The sequence below is a fragment of the Lissotriton helveticus genome, chromosome 5_1 (genome assembly GCF_964261635.1).
Source record: "Lissotriton helveticus chromosome 5_1, aLisHel1.1, whole genome shotgun sequence".
In the NCBI taxonomy this organism is placed as follows: Eukaryota; Metazoa; Chordata; class Amphibia; order Caudata; family Salamandridae; genus Lissotriton; species Lissotriton helveticus.
The window spans coordinates 1,657,105,574-1,657,123,441 of record NC_136065.1 but is presented as its reverse complement, the minus strand read 5'-3'; positions in this window follow the sequence as shown (position 1 = coordinate 1,657,123,441).

The window sequence follows — 17,868 nt, the reverse complement described above, 5'->3', positions numbered from 1 at the left end:
CACAATGTCCTCGGCTAACTTTTCGTCCTTTCTACAGACTTTCATATGCAATTCTTCCGCAAGAGACCATTCCCCTACATCTCTTATCGAGCTCTCCATTGTCGGGACTCGTGTGGTCATCCAGCATATAGCTACCCTACGTTTGGCGAGTACCAAGTCTAACTGAAACAGTTTATAGGCAATTTTCCTTTTCTTGGGTTTCGGGATCAGCCCCAACAAGCAGTGCTCTGGCTTGGCCTCCACTAGAATCCCCATCCCCTTGTGCACCCTAGCTACCACCTCCCCCCAATACTGCTGAACCTCTGGACACTCCCACACCAGATGCACAAATCCTGCTTGGGTCCTGTTGTATCTAGGACATTCATGGGGGTGGGTCGGATCTATGCGATGGAGCCTCACAGGGATTATGTACACCTGCTGCAGAAAGTTATAATGTATCAATTGTAGGTGTGCATTGCAGGATACTTTGCATGTTAATGTACATGCCCTGACCCAGCTTTTTTCTGGCAGCAGAGCCTGCATATCCTTGATCCATGCGTCCCATGCTTTAAGAGCTAGGGATCCCAAATCTATCCTCATAACCTTATATAACAGTGATACCAGACTGCGCCCACTATCAGATGTGATCAAAATGTCCAGGGTCTCTGTTGTCTGAACCATGGTTGGGTACATGGGCCATGTATCCCTGGCCAACTCCACCAACCCCCATATTGTAGGTACTGCCCTGGACCAAAGTTGAACCTGTCACATGCTTGTTCAAATGTGATAACGGTGTCGTTTGTGTCTAAATCTGCCAGGCCTGCACATCAACTCTCCCTCGAAGCCTGGAAGGACATATTTTCTACCGTTGTTCGAAATGGGGTCAATTGCCAAGTATTCAACTCAGGGTGAAACGGTGCGTGCCTGAGTACCCTTTCCACAAACTTTTGCCATATAAATGCTATTTGTTTAGCGACGTACGGTAACTCTGCACTAGCTCCCGCCCCTTCCATCAGAATAATGGGCAGGTTCTCTTGCTGCACTTGACCGCTGAGTAGGCACTTTTCCCAGTTATCTCCCTCATCCAACCATGTGTTGAAGGTGTGATGCATAGTGATATAGGTCTAACTTGGGCGCTTCCATCCCCTCTCTTCATCGTGCCTAGAGAGGACCTACTCTACTATGTTTTCCCACCCAGAAAAGGGATACCAAAATTGTTTTCAATTGCCTGAATACTGTCACAGGATTGTTGCACAGCCAGATTTGAGAGGCATATAGACATCGAGGCAGTACCACCATTTTTGCCAAAGCTATTTTACCCATTAGGGACAGCGGCAGCATGTTCCAAAAGATACTGAATGCTTCAGGGACACCAGAACCTTAGTCATGTTTAATTGGAGGACTTATGCATCCCCATGTGCTACCTGTATTCCCAGATGCCGGAAGTGGTCCGTCTCCCATCTCAACTCTAATCTGGGCCATTCCTCCGTGCTATATACTTATAGTCCTGCTAACGGAAATACTAAAGACTTTTGCCTATTTTGGCGCAATCCCGAATATATTGTGAAATGATTTATTAACCGCAAGAGCTTCGGGATCGCCTTATGAGGAGATGCAACATAAAACAGTGCATCATCCGCATACAACAAGACGAGGTGCATTCCATTCCCGATTCGTATTGCCCACTGGGCAAGGTCTCATGTGGCCCACAGCGCCATGGACTCTACGGCCAGAGCAAAAAGCAATGGGGACAGGGGACATCCCTGAAGCATGCCTCGCCCCAGTAACCACTGCACGGATCTAGTCTGACACAGTAGGACCCTGACACTTGGTTCCATATACAGTATTCTAACCCACATGAAGTAGTGTGGTCCAAACCCTGATATTCTGAATACCTCAAGCAGATATCCCCAGTCCACTGTATAGAATGCTTTTTCGAGATCAATGGAAACCAGCACCTTCTCCTCCTTGGATACCTGTGTCTCATTCATTACGTGTGATAAGCGCCGGATGTTCATGGAGGTAATACGGCCCGGGACGAATCCACACTGGTCCTCATAGACCAAATACCCCAATAAGGGCTCTGTCTCTTGGCCAGCACCTTGCATAACATTTTGACATCAGTATTTATCATTGTAAGCGGCCGGTATGCCGCGGGGTCCTGACTGTCTCCGCCCGGTTTGGGAAGCATACATATTTCACCCTCATGCATTGTTGGAGGCAGTATTCCATTCTTGAAGGATTCAGTGAATGTCTGCAGCAGAGTTTGGACTAACTTTGCCGCGTATGCCTGATAATATTCAAGCTGCAGCCCATCTCTCCCCAGAGCCTTAGCTCTAGGCGTGTCTGCAATTGCCTCCAATCTCTCTTCTTCAGTTATCTGTGCTTCCAACTCGAACCGGGCTTCCTCAGGAATCTTCCTCAATTGAAGACCCTCCAGAAACAGAATATAAGTCTCAGAGCACTAACTGATTGGTTGGCTGTATACACCTTCTGGAGGTGCCCCTGGAATTGTTCCAATATACCAACTCAGGTGTATACTAAATCTCCCGACTGGTTACGTATACACATGATCAATGGCGGTGCCTGCTCCCTAGGCAGTATCCTTGCTAACAGCCGGACGGACTTGTCTCCCTCTGCATGCAATCTTTGTCGATATCCTGTAAGTGTATATTTGTCCAGTCTATCCCATTTGTCTGCAACCTGCTCCCGCAACGTACGTTCTCGCTCCTGGGAGTGCCCCCCACCCTGCATACCGGACTGGAATTCTGCTAATGAGTCCTACCTGTCCCGCAACTCACATTGCAATTGCCTCGATACGTTAGTCCCATTCCTGCCCCACGGACCACCGCTTTCATTGCGTCCCACTCAATTGCTATATTATCCATGGTGCTCCAATTGAGGGACATGAAGTCCGTCAATGTTTTCGAGATCGAGTCTCTTCCAACCTGAACTTCAAGGAGATCTGTTGGCAGCTGCCAATAACGCGGACCCTGCTCCCTGATAGTCCATTGCACCGTTCAGCAGACTGGTGCATGATCTGACAAAAAACATGCTAAATAGGTTATTTCTGCTGCTAGGAGGGCTGGCAATTCCGTTGCTAAGATCCTGTCTAACCTACTATGTGTGTTGTGTGTGGGCATGAAACACATGTACAACTTCTGTGTTGGGTGGTGAGTTCGCCAAATATCCCTTAAACCCAGATCATGGATGACCTTCTGCAGCTGTTTATTCATGCATGGCTTGGTGCCCCTTCTGGTGGATATCAGTCCAGGTCAGGGACCAGGACACAATTGAAGTCCCAAAACCAAACCATATAAGTGAAGTGTCTGGGTCCGCCGTAATCACATGCTGCAAAGTCATGAAAAAGGCAGGCTCATCGGTATTTGGGGCATAAGTGTTAAGTATAATTATATCTTTGCCGTTAAGCTTCCCCCTTAAGTACACAAGGTGGCCCCCGAAATCAGCTTAAAGCATAAATGTGGTGCCGGGCGCAACCCAAATCAATGAGCTGGAGTACGAGGAATGGAATACCGGATCCCTCCACTTCTTCGCTAACCTTGTTGCCCCAGTATGATCCAAATGTATCTCCTGCAAGCATGCAAATGTTACACTGTGCCTTTTAAGAAATTAAAGAACTCTGTGATGTTTGGTGCAGGTACCCAATCCTCTGAGAACTAAGGAACTTTACTTCTCGTGCCATATTCAAGTGTTTGTGTGTTCTGCCTGACTGCGTTCCTGCAACTACCGCTCTCATGCGCCAACCAACCCTTTCTCGTAACAAAACTTATATTGATCTATGAACAAGGACCTGGACTTACCCTCCCCCCACCCACGGACAATATTTGGCTAACATCACAGACGATACTGCCCACCCTCCACTCATGCCAGACCATGCACAGCATCACAAACAGCCCAACAGGGGCAAAAAGTGAGGTTTTTTCCCCAGTCCATCCACCCTTTAAATGTCGACAGTGGTATTACCACTCTCGGAGACAAACCTCTCCCATAAATCTAACTTCAGATACACCATGTTCCTGTCTATGCCCAGTCACTCCTCCAAGTACCCCCACCCCCCACAAACTCCCCCATGAGCACCCAGCTGCACTCTCAGTGCAACAACAAAAATGTTATGCATTTTTACCGTACATCTATGCATTGTTTAGGCTGAATATCCCATCACCAGGTCTTTTACTCATCCCCCATACTATCCTCCCCCACAGGAGTCTCATCCATCAGCGTCTCGGGCACAGTGTCTATTGTCCGTCCCAGGATCTGAGCCTCCACTTCCAGCCCAGCAGGTGTGGCTCCCAGAGAATTCTTCTCCACGTCATTGTCTTCTGGGGCGTCCAGCTGTTATGTTCTGTTCTCACCCACCATGATTCTCCGCTGTGGTGGGTTAGACGTGTCCTGTGTTTTAACTCAACCTTTTTGCTGCCTACGGCCCATGACTGGCGCTGCCTAGGGCCCATGACTGGACAAGAACGGTGATAGATTAAACCTAGATCTTTTGACTGGGTGTGAGTGTTTGATTGATTCAGATGCTCCGTCCATCACCACCCCCTTTTGTACCGTAGGGCCCATGACTGGCCCCGTTTCCCATCTTCTACTCCATCCCTGCAGTTCGCCGGGCGGCTGCCCCTCTCCCCGAATCTCCAGCCAGTCCCAAACGTCCTATGGGGACTTGCTTAGTGTGGTCTGGGTACAATGCAACCTTATTGTTTTCAAACTGGAGATTCTGATGCTCCTGTCCAGGTAGTTGAGGATTTTGGCTATGATTGCCTGGGGCTACAAACATGTCTGACAATCCCTTGGGTCGAACTTGAGTGAGGATCCAATGCTCTAAGAATTGCTCAGTGACTCCCTGTTCTGCTTTTTCCGGTATGCCCATCACACATATGTTACAGTGCCGTCCCCTACCCTCAACATTCTCTGCACGGGTCTCCCGGGCCCTCGTGTCCATGGTCATTTGCGCCACTTGTTGTTTAAGCATCACCACATCCTCTTTCAACTCCACTATGTCCACTTCAGCGCTCGTGACTTTTTCAGCCACTTTCTGGAGATCCGACCGCAGTAGGTATACATCAATCGAGACAGTGTCTATGCGGTCCTCCATAGCCTTTCTGGAGCCCTGGATGGCTTTCATTAGCTCTGATCATGTGTGCTCTGGGCTTTCTCCCCCCGACTTCCACTCCGCTCACCCAGTATGTCTGGTAAACCACTGGGGAGGGTGCCAATGGGTGGTGTATTGGGTGATGTTATTGGGGTCGGTCGATTTCTGGGCTTTTTCCTTGCTCATAATGACCCCTGATATTGAGATATTAAGATCCCTTTCTCACAGAGTGCCTGTCCGCGAAGGGCTATGTGATCAATTCTCCTCCCCAGAGACACCTCAGTGCCCCATCCCGCTAAGTAATATGTACCTCTCCCAGTGGTCATTTAGCAGTGCACATCCAAACTGCAGACATTCCCATCTCACTGCAATTGCTTTCTCAACTTCTGGCAGTACAGCTATTATGCTATATGTATGTCACCCACCACCCATCCCCACAGGCCGCCGCTGGAGAAAGGGGGTAGAGGCACAACTAGCCACAGCCCCCACAACTCAGTGCCACTCCAAGCCGAAACCACTCACTGGCCCGGACCACAAATGGCATACATATTGCCAGACACAGTATATTTTAAGTTTTCCTTTTTTTTCTTACTCCCCTTTTTAGGATGAGCCTGAGCCAGCGCACATGCGCTGCTCTACGAGGATTCTTGTGATCACTCTAAACTTTTCAGTTTGGTTCTGACTCCCTCCATGCATTTGATTGGCTGTTGCCTGCGTCATTTTTTTTGTAGCCTGCAAATGACTAAAGGCGGGCGCAATCCCACCTTTTTGGTAAATGTTTACTCCCACAGCCGTTGCCTTGCGGGAGCGAGCAGTGGTGCGCGAGCTGTTTGTTTATTTAACTTTGTGCTCCTAGCCCCGGAAGGACTTGACGCGTTCCTTATCTTTAGGGCTAGCAGATGGACACATTTCAAGCAACATGAGCACGGTCTCACTTAAAATTACACCAGAGTTCGCCCACGAACTTTAAACCGAGAATGAAGGCGAGCACTCAGGAGATTAGGTTTGCCTGCCTTATTTCGTGATTTAACGCAAACATCCATGAAATAAGCTTTTTCTGGGCTTTTTTTATTTAAAAAAAAAACAGTTACCTAATCACAGTGTTTAACGCTTGAGGCAGACACCCTAAATACATTTATTATTATTTCCCAAGCGAGAGGCACTCATTTTACAGACTTTGTGCAGATGAAAGGCTGAGACTACTTGCCGTGATTCCTCTCTGCAATACACAGGTTTGATGAAAGGTCGCTTCAGCAAGCACAACAGTCTTGAGAAATCTCACAGGGGTGGCATGGTAGCTTTACACAGAGATGTGTGCGGTGGGGCATCTACCTGCCACGGTGTCTTTTTTTAATAGGTTTTATAACTTTTATCTGCCGCAAAAAGCACCTGGTGTACTGGAAAATAATGTTATGCCACTGTTGGCCCAGTGGGGAAGTCGGGGGTTGTTTTTTGTGCCAAAGCCTCTTAAGCAGGCACTGTAAATACATTCATTATTATTTCCAAAGCGAGAAGAACTAATTTTACCGACTTTGTGCGGATAAAAGACGGAGACTGCTTGCAGGGATTCCTCTCTGCAATTCCCAGGTTTGCTGAAAGGTCGCTTCAGCAGGCACAAAAGTCTCGAGAAATCTCACAGGGGTGGCATGGTAGCTTTATGCAGCTACACTTTTATAGGCTTTAATTAGGGGAGTCCTGCAACACCTTCCATAGTCTATCTCTTCCCTGACCACCAGGAGCAGGGAAGACTGATGCCCAAGTGTGAGAGATTCGGAGCTACATTGGGAGCTTTCCCTGATACTTTAGTTTCCTCTGGGCGCCCCACCCACTGAACTCCATGGGGCATATTCTCAAGACCGTGTGATAACCATTGCAAATTTTGCTTAACGCAACTTTGCATATTGCAGTCTATCGCAAGAAAATAACACTGTCTTAGCGTCCAAATCCCAACCCGGCGGTACCATGCGATAGTAACATGGTAAAGCGCCAAATGGGCGTGTAAAAAATCAACGCGAAAAAGAAAAAATGCAAAACATGAACACCCAAAAAGTTGCGATGCCCCACAGCGCGAAATCAAAATCACCGATAACCAGCGACAGGCCTGCAATTCCAACACGTCATGCGGGAAAATGCACTATAAAAGCCAAAATAAACAACACACCAAAACCAATTCAAACTGCGAAGCACCATGGATGCACCAGGACCGAGTGCAGGGGACAAGCCGAACCCCACTATCCCCACGGAGGGCCAGCCAGGAACCCCGTGTTTGGGGAAGGGCAAGGGGAAGAGGAAGAGGAAGACGGGGTTCAGTCCGCAGGAAGGCCTGATCATTGTCACGTAGGTGATAGAACACTATCAACAACTGTTCATCACCTCCACTGCAGCACTGGCAACCCAAACAGAAATATGGCAGACCATCATCACCAACATCAATGCAGTCGGAGTGTCGAGGAGGTCACTGCAGGAGGTTAAGAGGCTCTGGCATGATGTGTAAAGCCAGACCAAACAGAAACTTGCTGCCAACAGGACGGCAGGAACGGCGACTGGAGGTGGGAGTCCTGCACCACAGGAGGAGCTGGATGAGCTGGAGGAAACTGTGGCCACAGTCACCAGTGTGGAGACTGTGGCAGGAGTTGGGGGTCTGGACACAGCTCTATATGACCTGACCCAACAGCAACTGGGTGAGTAACGACCAGGGACTAGGGATGGGGAGGGATTGGCACAATGGCACACATGCACAATCATGTGTAGCATACTGCACATGCACAATGATTGTGTAACATGTCCCTGATACCCTTGGCACACTGCAGCACACACACAAACACCAAGTAGGCCTCCGTCCACCATATGCACATATTGGCCCCCTCAAAATCACCAAAGGTATAATCCTATCCATGCACATGTGATGAATTCCGAAAAGCAGAGGTTGTGTGAGCCACACTTACTATGCAAGTGACACTGCATGACCAATAGCATGGCAGCAGCCAAAATACATGCCATGGTGCACGATATGACATGGTGGTGGCCCAGTGTAGATCACATCCGTAAAGGAGCAGGTCACACTCTGACATATCATTGTGCACCCACAACCCATGTTGTTCAATACACGCAGCAGACAAACAATGCACAAGGCCACAAAATCTGTCCAAGAACACAAATTACCCAAGTTGCAAAAATTTCAGCCCTCGAAAAGCACACAATTCAAAGACACACCACCTCAAAGGGATAAGGGTCCACGAAATCAGACCTACCGGGGCGACTCTCCCACAATGCAGCACACACACATAGCAATCACAGAACTTCAGCAATGGCGGCAATGTGGTACAAAGTGCAACACCTACACCACAGGACAGAGGACACAACAGGTTCCGCTTGTGCGTAGTAACTGGCCACTCACATCTGGCATTGCCTGATACTGTGTGATGATAATGTACGGGTACTACCACACATCCGTCATGGAGTCAAAAATCCCACTGTCTGCCATCAAATAGCCAGCTCCACCAAAACAGTCACAATGTGCACTGGCATGCACTCTGTATGTAAACATCTGCAAAGCGTCAACATACATGGGAAACTGTTAACCTGCATCTCCCCTTAACATTTGATATGATACCTCATCGTCAGTTACTTGCCTGTCTGGCCAACATTGTAATCTCAGGCCAGGTGTGGAACTGGATTGAATCCTTTTTAGCTAACAGAACACAGCAAGTGTGGCTGCTGCCCTTTTCATCCACTCCAAGAAGTATTACTGTGGGTGTTCCAAAGGGCTCAACTTTGAGCCTGTTACTCTTCAATGTTTATGTGACTCCACTGATTTATCTGGCGGAAGGGCTGGGCGCTAAAATCATAGCCTATGCTGCTGATACCCAGCTGCTCTTTACATGGAAAAAAGGTGAGGTATCTCTGGACTCCGCTAAAAACTGCCTGACGGAGGTTTTTAAATGGTTAGCGCATGCCCAACTTAAATGTAACGCGGATAAGACTGAGGTACTCCTCTACAGGTCCTTCCCGCAGAATTTTAGGGATGACCTGTGGCCCGAGGGCTACCCTATGCCAAAATCAATGGGTAGCCTAGCTAAAAATCTGGGGGTATGGTTTGGCGAGGACCTCAGATTCCTGACACAGATTAATACATTGGCGGAAGTGTACTTTGGCAAACTGGTAGAGAGACAAAATATCGAAATTAAAATATCGATATACAATATTATCGATGTTTTAATTTAGATGGTATAGAATATCGATGTGCAAAATATCGATAGACAGAATATCATTTGAAAGGTATGTATGTCACTAATATCGAAATTTATTAATATCGAAATTTTGTTTAGTGTTATGTATTTTATTATGTTGTTTATATGTTTGTTAAATATGTTTTTTAACGTATGTTTGGAAATTAGTAATTTTGTTTACATTTAGCGTTTTAGTATCAGAGCGGGTTGTGGGTTTATAGGGGAATAGGGTGGGAAGTAGTTTAATAATAAATAATTAATTAATATATATTTTTAAATATTATATTTAATAATTAATTGGTTTTTAATTATTATTAATTAGTTAATTGAATTAATTAGAGTTAATGTAGTAGTATTGACTATTTTTTGTTATTGTTAATTAATAATTAATTGGTAATTAATTAATATTAATTAGTTAATTAAATTAATTAGAGTTAATGTGTTAATATATTAATTTTTGTGTTATTGTTAATGAATAATTAATTCATAATTAATTATTATTACTTATTTAATTACATTATTAGAGTTAATGTGCTAATCAATTAATTTTTTTGTTATTGTTAATTAATAATTAATTGGTAATTAATTATTATTAAGTGATTAAATGACGTGATTTATTTATGTGTAGTGGGTTGTGTGTTTATGGGGAAATAGGTGTGATATCATTAAATTTAATTAATTAAAGAGATTGTATTTATTTATTGGTATTTATTGGTAATTAGTTGGTCATTAATACGTGTTAATTAGTTCATTTATAATTACATCAATTTAATAATATTAATTGTTATTAATTGATTAATTGATATTTATATTAATTGTGTTTTTGTATGTGTAGTGTGTTGTGTGTTAAAGGGGAAGTAGTGTGGGAAGTAATTTTTACCCTCCGCTATCCAACGCTTTTTTTACTGTTGCACCCTTTGGAGTGGGAATAGTAATTTTTACCCCTAAGCTATCCAACGCTTTCCCTACTGTTGCACTCTCTGTAGTGGGAATAGTAATGTTTACCCCTACGCTATCCAAAGCTTTCCCTACTGTTGCACCCTCTGGAGTGGGAATAGTAATTGTTACCCCTACGCTATCCAATGCTTTCCCTACTGTTGCACCCTATGGAGTGGGAATAGTAATTTTTACCCCTACGCTATTCAACGCTTTCCCTACTGTTGCACTCTCTGGAGTGGGAATAGTAATTTTAACCCTATGCTATCCAACGCTTTCCCTACTGTTGCACCCTCTGGAGTGGGAATAGTAATTTTTACCACTACGCTATCCAACGCTTTCCCTACTATTGCACCCTCTGGAGTGGGAATAGTAATTTTTACTCACATGCTATCCAACGCTTTCCCTACTGTTGCACCCTCTGGAGTGGGAATCGTAATTTTTACCCCTACGCTATCCAACGCTTTCCCTACTGTTGCACTCTCTGGAGTGGGAATAGTAATTTTTACCACTACGCTATCCAACGCTTCCCTACTGTTGCACCCTCTGGAGTGGGAATAGTAATTTTTATCCCTACGCTATCCAACGCTTTCTCTACTGTTGCACTCTCTGAAGTGGGAATAGTAATGTATACCCCTACACTATCCAAAGCTTTCCCTACTGTTGCACCCTCTGGAGAGGGAATAGTAATTTTTACCCCTACACTATGCAACGCTTTCCCTACTGTTGCACCCTCTGGAGTGGGAATAGTAATTTTTATCCCTACGCTATCCAACGCTTTCCCTACTATTGCACTCTCTGGAGTGGGAATAGTAATTTTAACCCTACGCTATCCAACGCTTTCCCTACTGTTGCACCCTCTGGAGTGGGAATAGTAATTTTTACCCCTACGCTATCCAACGCTTTCCCTACTGTTGCACTCTCGGGAGTGGGAATAGTCATTTTTACCCCTACGCTATCCAACGCTTTCCCTACTGTTGCACCCTCTGGAGTGGGAATAGTAATTTTTACCCCTACGCTGTCCAACGCTTTCCCCACTGTTGCACCCTCTGGAATGAGAATAGTAATTTTTACCCCTACGCTATCCAACGTTTTCCCTACTGTTGCACCCTCTGGAGTGGGAATAGTAATTTTTACCCCTACGCTATCCAACGCTTTTCCTACTGTTGCAATATGTGGAGTGAGTATTTATATTAATTTATATGTATAGTTTTTAATTCATTTTAAATGTATATATATGAGTTATTATTTTTTAAATATGTTTTAATGTTTATATTTAATATTTGTAAAATTATATGTATTTTTAAATAATTTTTATATTATTATTAATAAATTTAAATACGATGTTTTTAATTTCGATATTTTTGTACTACGATATTTTTTTTCGATATTTTTGTACTTACCTTTATGAAAATATAACTCCGATATTTTTTATGTCGATATTTTTGTGTCGATAATTTTGTATGTAGATATTCTGTCTGTCGATATTATGTCATAGATTCGGCAAACTGAAACTCCTCAAGAAATTCCTGCCGCTATTGCCTAAAACGGTTAAAGAAATGGTGACCCACGCTCTCATTCTTTCACAGCTGGACTATGCCAACTCTCTCTACATTGGCCTTCCCCGCTATCAGCTTAAAAAGCTACAGATCATTCAGAATGCTGCCGCTAGAATGCTACTGTGTATTCCGGGTAGTTCCAGCATTAAGCATTTTCTTTGTGATTTGCATTGGTTTCCGGTTGACCAGCGCATTCTGTTTAAGGCACTGACCATTGCCCTCTATAAATCAGGACCTTTATACCTCAGGAGGTGCTTCAAGTTCTACGTGCCATCCAGACTTCTCAGGTCCCGGGGACAATGTCTTGCTGCTATCCCTCACCACAATCTCGCCAGAATGGGAGGTAGGTCCCTCTCAGTAAGGGCAGCTATAGCCTGGAACAGCCTGCCTTTTGAGCTCAGGAACAACCAAGACCATAGGCTGTTCAAAAAGCAGTTAAGAACCTTGCTTTTTGATTAGTCTTTTAGCTGCGTCTCTCACTTCCACTCTCCTCTGTACAGGTTTTCGCGCCAGGACACTTCCGAGTAGCCACACGTGTTATAAATGCCGGTTAACATAACATAACATAACATATGTAGAGGGACAATCAACGCCTACTGCAGAGCAGACTACAAATCCGATCAGTGATGATGAAGAGGACAATCTGCATATATGTTCAGACACCCTCCAACAGATAATGGACAGCCTCTGCACCCCACCCCAAGGAGCAGGGCAACCCAGCTGCCTCGAGGTGACCCACCACCTGCAAAGACCACACAGCAGGAAACACACACCACCACCGCTGTCTCCCAGGACCTCGCGAACAACACATGGAATTTCAATGCCGTGTGTTGGGTTATTTATTTATTTATTCATTTACTCCACTTCTAAAGCGCACTATCACCTAAAAAAGGCATCCTGGCACTAGCAGACTCATATCGAAAGATGAGGCAAACTTATAGCAAGCTAGGGGTTTGGAAAGAGCCATGTTTTCAGGTGCCTCCTAAATGCAAGAAGGTCGGAGACCTGCCTAAGTTCAACCGGAAAGGAGTTCCAGAGTTTCACCGCGGCCACGCCGAACAATCTACCGCCTGCTCTAGATCTCCTAAACCTAGGTATGATCACCAACCTGGCCGAGGAGGAGCGTAGATTGCGGACCGGCGCATGCCACAAGAACTTCCTTTGTAAACAAGCAGGGCCCAACCCATGCAGAGCTTTAAAGGCCGGACAGAGAGACTTGAATTGCACCCTCTGTCTCACTGGGAGCAAGTGCAGCTGAGCCAAAGCCCTTGAAGAAGAAGATCTTGTTGGCCACCCCAGGACTAATTTTGCCGCTGCAGACTGAATTCTCTGGAGTCTATCCATGAGATAGCTTGGAGACTCCAACAGCTAGGAGTTATAGTAGTCTACTACAACAATAAATAGCAAGGGGTCAAATGCAAGCGCAAACTAAGTTACATCCCTATGTGTTGAATAGAAAGCAAAAGGAAATGAACTAATAGTGTGTTGTGCAAATCACACCTAGGGTCTCTTATCTCTTGTGAGAAGATTCCCATCAGTCACCACTCGGATCCGTCCTTCATCATCTGGGATCCTTCACCCTCGAAGGTAGATTGTGAGACCCACAGTGGATTGGCAGATGGTGAAAGCCTAATCCTACATGTGGGGTCCAGTGTGAGGGGAATGCTTGATATATATTGTGGTGACTGAAAAGCAGTGCTAAAAAGTGAGGTGCAAAGTGAAGTTGTGGAACAAACTATAAAATTAGGTAGAGAGGAGAAAAAGTATTTATAAGGGTTCTCTTCAATCCTAAATTAAAATGAGTGCGTAGTGGTCTAAACAAATAACCACTATTAGAGATGGAAGGTCGACATGTCTCTGCAGACTAATTAGATCCACGTGGTATCTAGCTGCTTCCTCAGGACCATTACCGCTACTGCTTTAAAAGAAATCAGTGGAAAAAGGAAAAAATATCACCTGAGATATAGTGATACCGTCCTTCTCCTGACCTCCCACGACAGCCCAGAGGGACGCCCGGGGTACCGATGGACAGAGCGGTGCCCTGTTTTACCTGCGCTTAAGCCAGGTGAGGTGGGACTTTTGTCTCCTGCCAAATTGTCAGGAGAAGGACGGTATCAGGTGATATTTTTTCCTTTTTCCACTGATTTCTTTTAAAGCAGTAGTAATTTGAGATTGAAGAGAACCCTAATAAATACTTTTTCTCCTCTCTACCTCATTTTATAGTTTGTTCCACAACTTCACTTTGCACTTCACTTTTTAGCACTGCTTTTCAGTCACCACAATATATATCAAGCATTCCCCTCACACTGGACCCCACATGTAGGATTAGGCTTTCACCATCTGCCAATCCACTGTGGGTCTCACAATCTACCTTCGAGGGTGAAGGATCCCAGATGATGAAGGGCGGATCCGAGTGGTGACTGATGGGAATCTTCTCACAAGAGATAAGAGACCCTAGGTGTGATTTGCACAACACACTATTAGTTCATTTCCTTTTGCTTTCTATTCAACACGTAGGGATGTAACTTAGTTTGCACTTGCATTTGACCACTTGCTATTTATTGTTGTAGTAGCTGCTCCTAGGGATAGTAGTATTGTTGGGTCGTTAAACTGTCCCTTGGACCCCCATTCTCCTGGTTTGTTAATGTTACAGTAGTCTAACCTACTGAGCACGGTTGCCAGGGTGAGATGGCTGATCAGCTGCAGGTGGGGTTCGAGCTCGTGGCAGCCAAACTTGATGCCATATGTGGGTGCCTGAGTCCCATCAGGGACAACTTACAGTCCTTAACGGACACCCACTGTCCACACCATGTTCCCCAACAATCCTTGGCTGACATCGCTGGGGCCATTACTCGTATACAAGAACTGTCTAGTCAGACAGGCACCAGTGATGACAGCACAGAGTTGGCACAGATGCGCAGGACAATGGAGACCATGGAGAAGATGCTGGCTGGAAGTATGGCTGCCACGGCTGAACATCAGCGAGATGTAGTTGGGATCTTCCATGCCATTGAGCCTGTCCCAGAGAACTGCAGCTGAAACTTCCACACACACATCTCCGACCCCTGATGTGTCAGTAGCACACAGTGTTGCAGCCTCATCACCTTCGCACCCTGATGTGTCAGTAGCACACAGTGATGCAGCCATTACACCACCACACACACCAGACACACGGGACACAGAAGAAGTATCAGAGGACTAAGATGTGGATGGTAATTACTGTGTGAGGAAGGAAGTAGTAGCATCCATCACCACCATATGGCCTGTCCCTGCCTGGTTCAGCCCAATGCATCATTCCCTGGGACAACACCTTCCACTGACCCCCGGAACACTCTGCCACATTTACCTGGACCCCAAAATGGACTGCCATATCTTCACTGGTTGACAATTACACAGCAATCCGGCTGTGGACTGCACTCTCCCTCTTCCAATTCATGTTTCAATCCCCAAAGGACTCTGGTTGGCCCACTACTGGGCTTTCATGTAATGTGGGCTTGGTATGGCCATGTACAGCTCCAGCTGCCGGCATTCACCAGAAAGTGAATATAACATAAAAAACCACACTGATGTGTCATGACTATGTTCACTCAAGTATGAAAGTATGGATGGAAGTAGGGACAATGATTGCACAAGAAGGTGCAGCCTGGTAAATTACATCAATGCCCATGTTTAACACTGAGCCACATGTCCAATTAGATGACTGTGAAGGTGAGTTTTAGCTGTGGCCTTATTGCACATGAACAAAAATCTCGCAACCCCCAACATAGGCATACGTCCATGTATTGAATAGGGCTGTGTAGGAATTACCAAATCGGTAGCAGGCCAGACGTGGTGTCCTACATCACATGTGACAACATAACTTCACTTCGCATACCTACTCACACACATCTGTGTTGACACATCTGTTTTGATTTATAACATTGCTCCACATGGTCAGAGGTTGGACACCATACTCACATTGCTGTAGACACGTAAGTGCACAGGTCTGCCACCAACTATCCCAAAACAATGTCTGGCTCACAGAGGTGGAGCTGTCAATAGGGACTACCCCAATTGTGCATGCGTCAGTCAGTCCCTCCCTGTGTAGGGACGATGCTCATTGTGGCACATGATTTGTCAATCTAATAAGCATTCATCACAGTTAGACACCAGTGAAGTTGCATAGACTTTATTGGCATATGTGTGTCAGTACGGACAAGGCAACAGCCACAACATGCAGGGAAAAGCTTAAGACACTTTCACGCAGCACGGGAACATGTAGTGGTGCAAGAAATGGGGAGGCACAATGTACCCAAACTCATTACGGGCGGCAACGGTCTCAGCCCACCTTGCCTTGCTGCATGAGTCATGTGATGTTTGGCACCTGCCCATTGATCCGTGTGAGGGGACACGACTCAGCCCATGGGGTCTGCATAGTGCTCTGCCACCGGACTGTGCCAACTGTCTGCTCTGCTGACAGTGATCAGGTGAAAGGGTCCGACAAGGTCACATGTCGTGCTACATTGCCATGTGTGTACTCTCCCCCCAGCAGTATGTCCGAATTGGGAACGTTGCCAAACAATGCTCTGCTGCTCCGACCATGGAACTGCATCACCTTGCACAGGTATGTGTACAAGTGCGTAGTTCCACACACATGCATTCTAAGTCCAGATGAAGGCAGACATGTTAACTGTTGTGGTGGGATATGTGAGCATTCTCCACAACCCAACAAGGTGTTGGGACATGTGCTGTAGGTAACAATCCGATCTGGCTGCAGAAACGTAGTTACCCGTCCATCAATGCAAGGACAACTTCATGGGCAATGTGTTCCAATAGTACATCGTTGTCGGGTTCAAGGAACACCAGGGTGAGCCAATCAATTAACTGGTTCAGGCAGATGTGCTAAGTCCACGCCGTTTCAACAATCCCCAACACAGCCCAATAGGGGAGCGCTTGATATGGTCACTGCACATGAGGAGTTGCGCAAACTCCCATGCACAACTGTCAGCACATACACCAAAGATCAGTGCATCCCATGCATGGCTATCCCGGTGACACTCCTGTTCGTGGGAAAACAGGGGGTGCACTGTCAGTTCATAATCCAATTCAGCTACCGTTGTGTTGAATAGGCACCTCAATGGGCCACTCGAATGTGCAAGATCGACAGTGGAACCAGGGCTGGACGCAGGTGACGTAGGCAAGTAGGAAACTCAGATGGAAACTGTTTTGCAACATCGCCATTGGCACAGATTCCAAAAGATGCAGCATTAGTGCACGGTACAGTTCCACGTGACATGGTTGTGCATGTGCCTTTGTTGTTCTCGTAGCACCGGCACTCCTCAGACCGGCGGCAGTACGGTGGATGATATGCCACAGCTCTGGTCAATGAGCCGTATGTGTGTGCAACGTTTGGTCGTATGGGTAGTTTTTAACCAATGTGTCAAGGGCATCCCTTGCAGGTGTAGGTCGTGCAGGGACAAGTGTGTGTGGGGTGTGGGCACATTGGTCTTTCATTAGCCCAGTTTGTGGTGTGAGAGTCATCGGAGGCTTGCATGGTATCTCACGAAGGGTGTTCCAGCCACATTCAGGACCAAGGTCGGGGGTTTGGTTGGCCTTCCACCTTGTGTGTTGAGACAAAGGAGCTTTCATACCTAATTTTAGCCTGACTACTGCTTGTGTTTCTTAAATGTGATGTGGCCTTCGCGCTAACTTTGATGCCCGGCTTGTGATTTGGGGTGCACCAATTTCGAGACACACGCAGCTGTTGGCATGTTTGCTTGAGCTAAGGGCCCGATTGGCCTTGCGCTCCTTGTTCAGTCTCTCTCTTTCTCTCTCTGTCTTTCCCTCTCTCTCTCTTTCTCTTGCTCCCTGTCCTTTGACGAGCGCCTGACACACCTTCTTCTCTTGGATATTGTCTTGCAGGCTGTGACTCACAGATTGTCCATGGATGCCCCTCCATGAATCTTCAAAATAGTTGTTTGGAGACAAATTAGAATGTGACATTCTGTTTGGTCTTTCAATGGTGAATGAATGAATCAGGATTTCAGTACTCACATGTATGTTGATTGTTGCA